The following is a 12,049-nucleotide window of genomic DNA, read 5'->3' as shown; positions in this document are numbered from 1 at the left end:
GAGAGAGAGACCTAGCTATGCCACAGGGAGAGAGAGAGACCTAGCTATGCCACAGGGAGAGAGAGAGACCTTGCTATGCCACAGGGAGAGAGAGAGACCTAGCAATGCCACAGGGAGAGAGAGAGACCTAGCTATGCCACAGGGAGAGAGAGAGACCTAGCTATGCCACAGGGAGAGAGAGAGACCTAGCTATGCCACAGGGAGAGAGAGAGACCTAGCTATGCCACAGGGAGAGAGAGAGACCTAGCTATACCACAGGGAGAGAGAGGGACCTAGCTATGCCACAGGGAGAGAGAGAGACCTAGCTATGCCACAGGGAGAGAGAGAGACCTAGCTATGCCACAGGGAGGGAGAGAGACATGGTTATGCCACAGGGAGGGGGAGAGACATAGCTATGCCACAGGGAGGGGGAGAGACATAGCTATGCCACAGGGAGGGGGAGAGACATAGCTATGCCACAGGGAGGGGGAGAGACATAGCTATGCCACAGGGAGGGGGAGAGACATAGCTATGCCACAGGGAGAGGGAGAGACCTAGCTATGCCACAGGGAGGGAGAGAGACATGGTTATGCCACAGGGATAGAGAGAGAGACCGAGCTATGCCACAGGGAGAGAGACATAGCTATGTCACAGGGAGAGCGAGAGACCTAGCTATACACAGGGAGAGAGAGAGACCTAGCTATGCCACAGGGAGAGAGACCTAGCTATGCCACAGGGAGAGAGACCTAGCTATGCCACAGGGAGAGAGACATAGCTATGCCACAGGGAGGGGGAGAGACATAGCTATGCCACAGGGAGAGACCTAGCTATGCCACAGGGATAGAGAGAGAGACCGAGCTATGCCACAGGGAGAGAGACCTAGCTATGCCACAGGGAGAGAGAGAGACCTAGCTATGCCACAGGGAGAGAGAGAGACCTTGCTATGCCACAGGGAGAGAGAGAGACCTTGCTATGCCACAGGGAGAGAGAGAGACCTTGCTATGCCACAGGGAGAGAGAGAGAGACCTAGCTATGCCACAGGGAGAGAGAGAGAGACCTAGCTATGCCACAGGGAGAGAGAGAGACCTAGCTATACCACAGGGAGAGAGAGGGACCTAGCTATGCCACAGGGGGAGAGAGAGAGACCTAGCTATGCCACAGGGAGAGAGAGAGACCTAGCTATGCCACAGGGAGGGAGAGAGACATGGTTATGCCACAGGGAGGGGGAGAGACATGGTTATGCCACAGGGAGGGGGAGAGACATAGCTATGCCACAGGGAGGGGGAGAGACATAGCTATGCCACAGGGATAGAGAGAGAGACCGAGCTATGCCACAGGGAGAGAGACATAGCTATGTCACAGGGAGAGCGAGAGACCTAGCTATACACAGGGAGAGAGAGAGACCTAGCTATGCCACAGGGAGAGAGACCTAGCTATGCCACAGGGAGAGAGACATAGCTATGCCACAGGGAGAGAGAGAGACCTAGCTATGCCACGGAGGGAGAGAGACATGGTTATGCCACATGGAGGGGGAGAGACATAGCTATGCCACAGGGAGGGGGAGAGACATAGCTATGCCACAGGGAGAGACCTAGCTACCACAGATAGAGAGAGAGACCTATATGCCACAGGGATAGAGAGAGAGACCGAGCTATGCCACAGGGAGAGAGACATAGCTATGTCACAGGGAGAGCGAGAGACCTAGCTATACACAGGGAGAGAGAGAGACCTAGCTATGCCACAGGGAGAGAGACCTAGCTATGCCACAGGGAGAGAGACATAGCTATGCCACAGGGAGAGAGACATAGCTATGCCACAGGGAGAGAGACATAGCTATGCCACAGGGAGAGAGACATAGCTATGCCACAGGGAGAGAGAAATAGCTATGCCACAGGGAGAGAGACATAGCTATGCCACAGGGAGAGAGACATAGCTATGCCACAGGGAGAGAGACCTAGCTATTCCACAGGGAGAGAGAGAGACCTAGCTATTCCACAGGGAGAGAGAGAGACATAGCTATACACAGGGAGAGAGAGAGACCTAGCTATGTCACAGGGAGAGAGAGAGAGACATAGCTATGCCACAGGGAGAGAGAGAGACCTAGCTATGCCACAGGGAGAGAGGGAGACCTAGCTATGCCACAGGGAGAGAGGGAGACCTAGCTATGCCACAGGGAGAGAGAGAGACCTAGCTATGCCACAGGGAGAGAGAGACCTAGCTATGCCACAGGGAGAGAGACATAGTTATGCCACAGGGAGGGGGAGAGACATAGCTATGCCACAGGGAGAGACCTAGCTATGCCACAGGTACAGAGAGAGACCTACTATGCCACAGGGAGAGAGACATAGCTATGTCACAGGGAGAGCGAGAGACCTAGCTATACACAGGGAGAGAGAGAGACCTAGCTATACACAGGGAGAGAGAGAGAGACCTAGCTATGCCACAGGGAGAGAGACCTAGCTATGCCACAGGGAGAGAGACCTATCTATGCCACAGGGAGAGAGACCTAGCTATGCCACAGGGAGAGAGAGACAGCTATGCCACAGGGAGAGAGACATAGCTATGCCACAGGGAGAGAGACATAGCTATGCCACAGGGAGAGAGACATAGCTATGCCACAGGGAGAGAGACATAGCTATGCCACAGGGAGAGAGACCTAGCTATTCCACAGGGAGAGAGAGAGACCTAGCTATTCCACAGGGAGAGAGACATAGCTATTACACAGGGAGAGAGAGAGACCTAGCTATGACACAGGGAGAGAGAGAGACCTAGCTATGTCACAGGGAGAGAGAGAGACCTAGCTATGTCACAGGGAGAGAGAGACCTAGCTATGCCACAGGGAGAGAGAGAGACCTAGCTATTCCACAGGGAGAGAGAGAGACCTAGCTATTCCACAGGAAGAGAGACATAGCTATTACACAGGGAGAGAGAGAGACCTAGCTATGACACAGGGAGAGAGAGAGACCTAGCTATGTCACAGGGAGAGAGAGAGACCTAGCTATGTCACAGGGAGAGAGAGACCTAGCTATGCCACAGGGAGAGAGAGAGACCTAGCTATGCCACAGGGAGAGAGGGAGACCTAGCTATGCCACAGGGAGAGAGAGAGACCGAGCTATGCCACAGGGAGAGAGACATAGCTATGTCACAGGGAGAGCGAGAGACCTAGCTATACACAGGGAGAGAGAGAGACCTAGCTATGCCACAGGGAGAGAGACCTAGCTATGCCACAGGGAGAGAGACATAGCTATGCCACAGGGAGAGAGACATAGCTATGCCACAGGGAGAGAGACATAGCTATGCCACAGGGAGAGAGACATAGCTATGCCACAGGGAGAGAGACATAGCTATGCCACAGGGAGAGAGACATAGCTATGCCACAGGGAGAGAGACATAGCTATGCCACAGGGAGAGAGACCTAGCTATTCCACAGGGAGAGAGAGAGACCTAGCTATTCCACAGGGAGAGAGAGAGACATAGCTATACACAGGGAGAGAGAGAGACCTAGCTATGTCACAGGGAGAGAGAGAGAGAGACATAGCTATGCCACAGGGAGAGAGATAGACCTAGCTATGCCACAGGGAGAGAGGGAGACCTAGCTATGCCACAGGGAGAGAGGGAGACCTAGCTATGCCACAGGGAGAGAGAGAGACCTAGCTATGCCACAGGGAGAGAGAGACCTAGCTATGCCACAGGGAGAGAGACATAGTTATGCCACAGGGAGGGGGAGAGACATAGCTATGCCACAGGGAGAGACCTAGCTATGCCACAGGTACAGAGAGAGACCTACTATGCCACAGGGAGAGAGACATAGCTATGTCACAGGGAGAGCGAGAGACCTAGCTATACACAGGGAGAGAGAGAGACCTAGCTATACACAGGGAGAGAGAGAGAGACCTAGCTATGCCACAGGGAGAGAGACCTAGCTATGCCACAGGGAGAGAGACCTAGCTATGCCACAGGGAGAGAGAGACAGCTATGCCACAGGGAGAGAGACAGCTATGCCACAGGGAGAGAGACATAGCTATGCCACAGGGAGAGAGACATAGCTATGCCACAGGGAGAGAGACATAGCTATGCCACAGGGAGAGAGACATAGCTATGCCACAGGGAGAGAGAGAGACCTAGCTATGCCACAGGGAGAGAGAGAGAGACCTAGCTATGCCACAGGGAGAGAGAGAGACCTAGCTATGCCACAGGGAGAGAGAGAGACCTAGCTATGCCACAGGGAGAGAGAGAGACCTAGCTATGCCACAGGGAGAGAGAGAGACCTAGCTATGCCACAGGGAGAGAGAGAGACCTAGCTATGCCACAGGGAGAGAGACCTAGCTATGCCACAGGGAGAGAGACCTAGCTATGCCACAGGGAGAGAGACCTAGCTATGCCACAGGGAGAGATACATAGCTATGCCACAGGGAGAGAGACATGGCTATGTCACAGGGAGAGCGAGAGACCTAGCTATACACAGGGAGAGAGAGAGACCGAGCTATACACAGGGAGAGAGAGAGACCTAGCTATACACAGGGAGAGAGAGAGACCTAGCTATACACAGGGAGAGAGACCTAGCCATGCCACAGGGAGAGGGAGAGACCTAGCTATGCCACAGGGAGAGAGAGAGACCTAGCTATGCCACAGGGAGAGAATGAGAGAGTCCTAGCTATGCCACAGGGAGAGAGACCTAGCTATGACACGGAGAGAGACCTAGCTATGCCACAGGGAGAGAGACCTAGCTATGCCACAGGGAGAGAGACATAGCTATTCCACAGGGAGAGAGAGAGACCTAGCTATTCCACAGGGAGAGAGACCTAGCTATGTCACAGGGAGAGAGAGAGACCTAGCTATGTCACAGGGAGAGAGAGAGACCTAGCTAGCTATGTCACAGGGAGAGAGAGAGAGACCTAGCTATGCCACAGGGAGAGAGAGAGACCTTGCTATGCCACAGGGAGAGAGGGAGACCTAGCTATGCCACAGGGAGAGAGAGAGACCTAGCTATGCCACAGGGAGAGAGAGAGAGACCTAGCTATGCCACAGGGAGAGAGAGAGACCTAGCTATGCCACAGGGAGAGAGACATAGTTATGCCACAGGGAGTGGGAGAGACATAGCTATGCCACAGGGAGGGGGAGAGACATAGCTATGCCACAGGGAGAGACCTAGCTATGCCACAGGTAGAGAGAGAGACCTAGCTATGCCATAAAGATAGAGAGAGAGACCTAGCTATGCCACAGGGAGAGAGACCTAGCTATGCCACAGGGAGAGAGACATAGCTATGTCACAGGGAGAGCGAGAGACCTGGCTATACACAGGGAGAGAGAGAGACCTAGCTATACACAGGGAGAGAGACCTAGCTATGCCACAGGGAGAGAGAGAGACCTAGCTATACACAGGGAGAGAGACCTAGCTATGCCACAGGGAGAGAGACATAGCTATGCCACAGGGAGAGAGACATGGCTATGTCACAGGGAGAGCGAGAGACCTAGCTATACACAGGGAGAGAGAGAGACCTAGCTATACACAGGGAGAGAGAGAGACCTAGCTATACACAGGGAGAGATAGAGACCTAGCTATGCCACAGGGAGAGAGAGAGACCTAGCTATGCCACAGGGAGAGAGAGAGACCTAGCTATGCCACAGGGAGAGAGACCTAGCTATGCCACAGGGAGAGAGACCTAGCTATGCCACAGGGAGAGAGACCTAGCTATGCCACAGGGAGAGAGAGAGACCTAGCTATGCCACAGGGAGAGAGAGAGACCTAGCTATTCCACAGGGAGAGAGAGAGACCTAGCTATTCCACAGGGAGAGAGACATAGCTATACACAGGGAGAGGGAGAGACCTAGCTATGCCGCAGGGAGAGAGAGAGAGAGACATAGCCATGCCACAGGGAGAGAGACATAGCCATGCCACAGGGAGAGAGACATAGCTATGCCACAGGGATACAGTAGAAGAGAATACAGGGAGAGAGAGAGACCTACAGTAGAAGAGAATACTGTATATACATATGAGATGAGTAAAGCATGACCTTTTAGGGAGTATGCGAGCGCACTTGTTTGGCTTGGTGCCTTTAGGGGGGAGGGTGTAAGGAGCGCAGGGGGGGTTCTCTGATATAAACTAGGAATAATACAGCGAGATGAAGGGAATCGTTGATGAGAGAAGGAGGGGCTGATTTGGAGGGGTGTAGTCCCAATGTAAGGAGAGAGATGGGGACAATAGAAGGATCTACTGTATGGAGACACACAGACTAGACAAAGCTACAATGGGTTAATACACACCCATATGATCATTGTGATTGTGTACGTGTCTTGGAGAGAGAGTTAGGGTATGGTTGTCTGGGGCGTACGGGCTACAGGGGGACAAGATGTTGTGTGTGTTTAATCACTGGAACAATGGCAGTCTGCTCACAAACAGGATCCCTCTGTTTCCTGAGTCTCGCTCTTACACATTGACACAGTCAGCATGTGCACTCTCTACAATCAGTAAAAACACACCTGTCCCAGCTGTTGTTTTGAAGAGAAAAAGAGGGCGAAAGAAGGAGGGAGGAATGTGCTTCTCTCTCATTTTTTTCTGTCACCCCCTCCTCTCTCTGTCTCTCTCTCTCTCTCTCTCTCTCTCTCTCTCTCTCCTCACCCCTCCTCTCTCTCTCTCTCTCTCCTCACCCCTCCTCTCTCTCTCTCTCTCCTCACCCCTCCTCTCTCTCTCTCTCTCTCCCTCACCCCCCCTCTCTCTCTCTCTCCTCACCCCCCCTCTCTCTCTCTCTCCCCCTCACCCCTCCTCTCTCTCTCTCTCCTCACCCCTCCTCTCTCTCTCTCTCTCCTCACACCCCTCATCTCTCTCTCTCTCTCTCCTCAATTTCCTTTGTTTTTACTTCTCAATGTTCTGTCTTTCTCTTCCTTGTTGTTACCCCTGACTTTCCCATATCTTGATCATCTGTGTGTGTCTGTCTGTCTGTCTGTCTGTGCACATGTGTGTGCGTGTGCATGCATGCCTCCCTGTCTGCATGCCTGCATGTGTTCCTGCAGGTAAAAGAGAGAGATAGCAGAGGGGTGCTGTGATTGACGTATACAACACACACACAGACACAGAGAGATGTGGTGGAAAAAGATACCTTAAAACAAAATGACTCAAGTAAAAGTGAAAGTCCCCCAGTAAAATACAACTTGAGTAAAAGTCTAAAAGTATTTGGTTTTAAATGTACTTAAGCATCAAAAGTAAAAGTATATATCCTTTTTTATTCCTTATATTAAGCAAACCAGATGACATGATTTTATCGTTTTTTCTTCATTTAGGGATAGCTAGGGGCACAGTTCAGTACTCAGACATCATTTATAAACGAAGCATTTGTGTTTAGTGAGTCTGCCAGATGAGAGGCAGTAGGGATGACCAGGGATGTTCTCTTGATGAGTGTGTGAAATAGACCATTTTCCTGTCCTGAAAAGCATTCAAAATGTAACGAGTGCCTTTGGGGGAACAGTAAGCATTTTGTTTTTATAACCTATCTGTTTGTGAGAAAATATAAATGGGATCAAATTTGGTTTATATTCAAACTTTGGGCGAACTAGACTATCTAGACTTTTTATATTCCAAATGATTAACTGGAATGAATCAATAACACAGTAGCTGACATAGACTGTGAGTACATGTTTAATTAGGCCTACAGTTACATAGGGCAGGACTACACAATGCAAACCTGCATAAAGCTAAACCCAGTGTGTTTTACTGTCCAATCATGCTGCTTTCTCTGTGTAGGAAACACCCCTAGTCCTTATTTTAAACAGAATTCATATGAACAAGTACACGTGTTAGGAGTGTGTATAGGAGGTGAAGTCAGGTGCAGGAGAGCAGAGTGTAGTGAACAGGCACACTTTTTATTCCTGGTCAAAATGACAGCACAAAATAACATATAATGTGCCCAAAACATGGAACATAGACAAAAAGTAATGCACGTAACAATATCCACAATATCAAAATACACGTAACACAAACAATCCTACACAAAGACATGATGGGGAACAGAGGAATAAATACATATAAATTGATTGAGGAATGAAAACCAGGTGTGCAGGGAACAAGACAAAACAAATGGAGACATGAAAAATGGAGCGGCGATGGCTAGAAAACCGGTGACATCGACCGTCGGACGAGGAGAGGAGCCGACTTCGGCGGAAGTCGTTACAACAAGGTTGCTGCAGTTTGACAGAGTTTTCATCCTCTACAAGGCCAGGAGTTTTTCCAGGAGTTTTTAAAAACTATATAGAAAAACTCTGTCCCATCATAGCCCATATTAAACAGATTAATGACGTCATACCGTGTAAGGTCTGGAGTTTCACCTGGTTAGGTCACCAGATCAGGAAAAACTACGGGCCTCAGAATACATTTTTCACCACACTACTCTGGGACCTGTGGTGCCACTTCTGGATAGGAGATTGACAAATCACACAGACTGAGAGACACATAGTTAAAGCTGCAATATGTAACTTTTTGGGAGACCTGAACAAATTCACATACGTTATAGATTCTCATTTAAAGCAAGTCTAAGAAGCTGTAGATCTGTTCTTTCTGCTCTATTTCTATGCTTCCCGTTCTTAAGTGTCGTTTTTGCATCTTTTACTTTCAGTTTTGTACAGCAGTTTCAAACAGTAGAAAATACAAAATGGTTGTTTATTTATCTATATTTCACAGTGGTTTAGATGGTACAATGATTCTCTACACTCTGCGGTGCTTCTTTTGTCACAAACTGAAATTAGGCGAAATATCAGAATTTTAGCAACCAGGAAATATTGCAACTTTAGTTAAATCATGTTGTTGTCATAGATCACATTCAACCAATTATGATCCACTTGGTCTGTCTTCAACAGTACTGATGATTGTGTCTGTGGACATTTGGCAAATTTTGATTGATTACTCATTCTGGGTGGGAATCTGACTGATACCTAGTTTTTGATAGAGAGATTTTTGTGAGATTTCAGATTCTGTTAATGTATTTATAGGCTAATGTCTTCTCTTAATCAGACAGCTAATAGCCTTGTCTTGTCCTCCCTCTGGTGTCTGTTGGTAGTGATGGACAAGGCTAGCTGTGCTCCCCTCTTTGCACATCAGATATTTAATAGGTCATTTACAGCTGGGATTGACACCTGCCAGACTATGACCTCAGGGAGAGGGGTAGGGGTCAGACTGCTGCTCCTGTAACAGTGGAGGTCAGATGTCACAGAGTCTAAAGAGTCAGACATGTTGTTTTTCTGCTGTTAGTGTCCAACTGTCTCCCTCTTCCTTGTTATTACCACTGACTTTCCCTTATCTTACATTTACATTACATTTAAGTCATTTAGCAGACGCGCTTATCTTGATCATCTCTCTCTGTGTGTGTGTGTGTGTGTGTGTACATGCTTGCCTGCCTGCATTCCTGTCTGCATGCCTGTCTGCATGCCTGTCTGTGTTCCTGCATGTAAAATAGAGAGATAGCAGAGGGGTGCTGTGATTGACTTAAACAACACACACACAGCACACACACAAATGAATGCCTTTATTATTTTGGAACTTTTGTGAGTGTGATGTTTCCTGTAAAGTTTTTATTGTTTATTTCACTTTAGTTAATTATCTATTTGACTTGCTTTGGCAATGTAAACATATGTTTCACATGCCAATAAAGCCCCTTGAATTGAACATTGAAAGTGAATTTAAATAGAGAGAGATAAGAGACATTAGACACAACACAGATCATCTTAAACAACACACATGTAAGGGAGTGAAGCCCCAACCTCAGACACCTACAGACTGATAGAGAGGTAGGTGTGAGATGCTGTAGGAGCAGGGCAGACTGATAGAGAGGTAGGTGTGAGATGCTGTAGGAGCAGGGCAGACTGATCGAGAGGTAGGTGTGAGATGCTGTAGGAGCAGGGCAGACTGATAGAGAGGTAGGTGTGAGATGCTGTAGGAGCAGGGCAGACTGATTGAGAGGTAGGCGTGAGATGCTGTAGGAGCAGGGCAGACTGATCGAGAGGTAGGTGTGAGATGCTGTAGGAGCAGGGCAGACTGATCGAGAGGTAGGTGTGAGATGCTGTAGGAGCAGGGCAGACTGATAGAGAGCTAGGTGTGAGATGCTGTAGGAGCAGGGCAGACTGATCGAGAGGTAGGTGTGAGATGCTGTAGGAGCAGGGCAGACTGATCGAGAGGTAGGTGTGAGATGCTGTAGGAGCAGGGCAGACTGATCGAGAGGTAGGTGTGAGATGCTGTAGGAGCAGGGCAGACTGATAGAGAGGTAGGTGTGAGATGCTGTAGGAGCAGGGCAGACTGATCGAGAGGTAGGTGTGAGATGCTGTAGGAGCAGGGCAGACTGATCGAGAGGTAGGCGTGAGATGCTGTAGGAGCAGTGCAGACTGATCGAGAGGTAGGCGTGAGATGCTGTAGGAGCAGGGCAGACTGATCGAGAGGTAGGTGTGAGATGCTGTAGGAGCAGGGCAGACTGATCGAGAGGTAGGTGTGAGATGCTGTAGGAGCAGGGCAGACTGATAGAGAGCTAGGTGTGAGATGCTGTAGGAGCAGGGCAGACTGATCGAGAGGTAGGTGTGAGATGCTGTAGGAGCAGGGCAGACTGATCGAGAGGTAGGTGTGAGATGCTGTAGGAGCAGGGCAGACTGATCGAGAGGTAGGTGTGAGATGCTGTAGGAGCAGGGCAGACTGATCGAGAGGTAGGTGTGAGATGCTGTAGGAGCAGTGCAGACTGATAGAGAGCTAGGCGTGAGATGCTGTAGGAGCAGGGCAGACTGATCGAGAGGTAGGTGTGAGATGCTGTAGGAGCAGGGCAGACTGATCGAGAGGTAGGTGTGAGATGCTGTAGGAGCAGGGCAGACTGATCGAGAGGTAGGTGTGAGATGCTGTAGGAGCAGGGCAGACTGATCGAGAGGTAGGCGTGAGATGCTGTAGGACCAGTGCAGACTGATAGAGAGCTAGGCATGAGATGCTGTAGGAGCAGGGCAGACTGATCGAGAGGTAGGTGTGAGATGCTGTAGGAGCAGGGCAGACTGATCGAGAGGTAGGTGTGAGATGCTGTAGGAGCAGGGCAGCCGGAAAACGTGTGGTGGGGGACATTTAACTAGTTTAATAGTATATTGATGCAAAGTGTTAAAAGGCTGATTTGCCTTATGATTTGTCAACTCGTGCAACATTTCTCTGTCCTTCACATTGGAGTACTGCTGCTGGCTGTCAGACTCATGCCCGATGTCCACCAGAGATGCATCCCTCCATGTTTGTACCACCACAAGGTAAAGCAAAAACCGAATTGAAAATATTGATCTGCATGTGGTACACAGAACACACAGCAGCCTAGTGTGACACCCTCAACGTTGCATTGTGGACTGCTCCATTGACAATGAATGACCTCCGCCAAAATGCAAACAGTTTGACGCAACTGTTGAACATGAGGCATCATAGAAATCGCAGGTCGCACGGGCCGAGCACAAAGCTGAAGACATGCTCCCCACTTTCCTCAGGTATTTTTTTATGAAGCATGATAACCTCACTATCCTCTGGTATTTGTTTAGCAAGCGTGATAACACCACTTTCCTCTGGTATTTGTTTAGCAAGCGTGATAACACCACTATCCTCTGGTATTTGTTTAGCAAGCATGATAACACCACTTTCCTCTGGTATTTGTTTAGCAAGCGTGATAACACCACTTTCCTCTGGTATTTGTTTAGGAAGCGTGATAACCCCACTTTCCTCTGGTATTTGTTTAGCAAGCATGATAACACCACTTTCCTCTGGTATTTGTTTAGCAAGCGTGATAACACCACTTTCCTCTGGTATTTGTTTAGCAAGCGTGATAACACCACTTTCCTCTGGTATTTGTTTAGCAAGCGTGATAACACCACTTTCCTCTGGTATTTGTTTAGCAAGTGTGATAACACCACTTTCCTCTGGTATTTGTTTGGGAAGCGTGACAACCCCACTTTCCTCTGGTATTTGTTTAGCAAGCATGATAACACCACTTTCCTCTGGTATTTGTTTAGCAAGCGTGATAACACCACTTTCCTCTGGTATTTGTTTAGCAAGTGTGATAACACCACTTTCCTCTGGTATTTG

General features: G+C 49.2%; 1 long non-coding RNA gene across 4 annotated transcripts; it reads right to left on the bottom strand.

The window, feature by feature from the left end:
• Positions 1–538: 538 nt before the first annotated feature.
• On the bottom strand, positions 539–6,012 carry LOC127928117 (uncharacterized). 4 transcript variants are annotated; one of them, XR_008130476.1, is made up of 4 exons: positions 5,451–6,012; positions 5,188–5,266; positions 2,536–3,843; positions 539–725 (listed from the first exon to the last, which is right to left on the bottom strand). It is a non-coding gene; the product is annotated as an uncharacterized LOC127928117 (long non-coding RNA). The 4 variants fall into 4 exon arrangements; XR_008130477.1 differs by having other exon boundaries at positions 5,507–5,521; XR_008130479.1 differs by having other exon boundaries at positions 5,479–5,493.
• Between the last annotated feature and the right edge of the window lie 6,037 nt (positions 6,013–12,049).

Source organism: Oncorhynchus keta, unplaced genomic scaffold, assembly GCF_023373465.1.
Source record: "Oncorhynchus keta strain PuntledgeMale-10-30-2019 unplaced genomic scaffold, Oket_V2 Un_scaffold_2149_pilon_pilon, whole genome shotgun sequence".
Taxonomy (NCBI): Eukaryota; Metazoa; Chordata; class Actinopteri; order Salmoniformes; family Salmonidae; genus Oncorhynchus; species Oncorhynchus keta.
The sequence above is the reverse complement of the archived record's forward strand: the minus strand, read 5'-3'. Positions and strand labels throughout refer to the sequence as shown.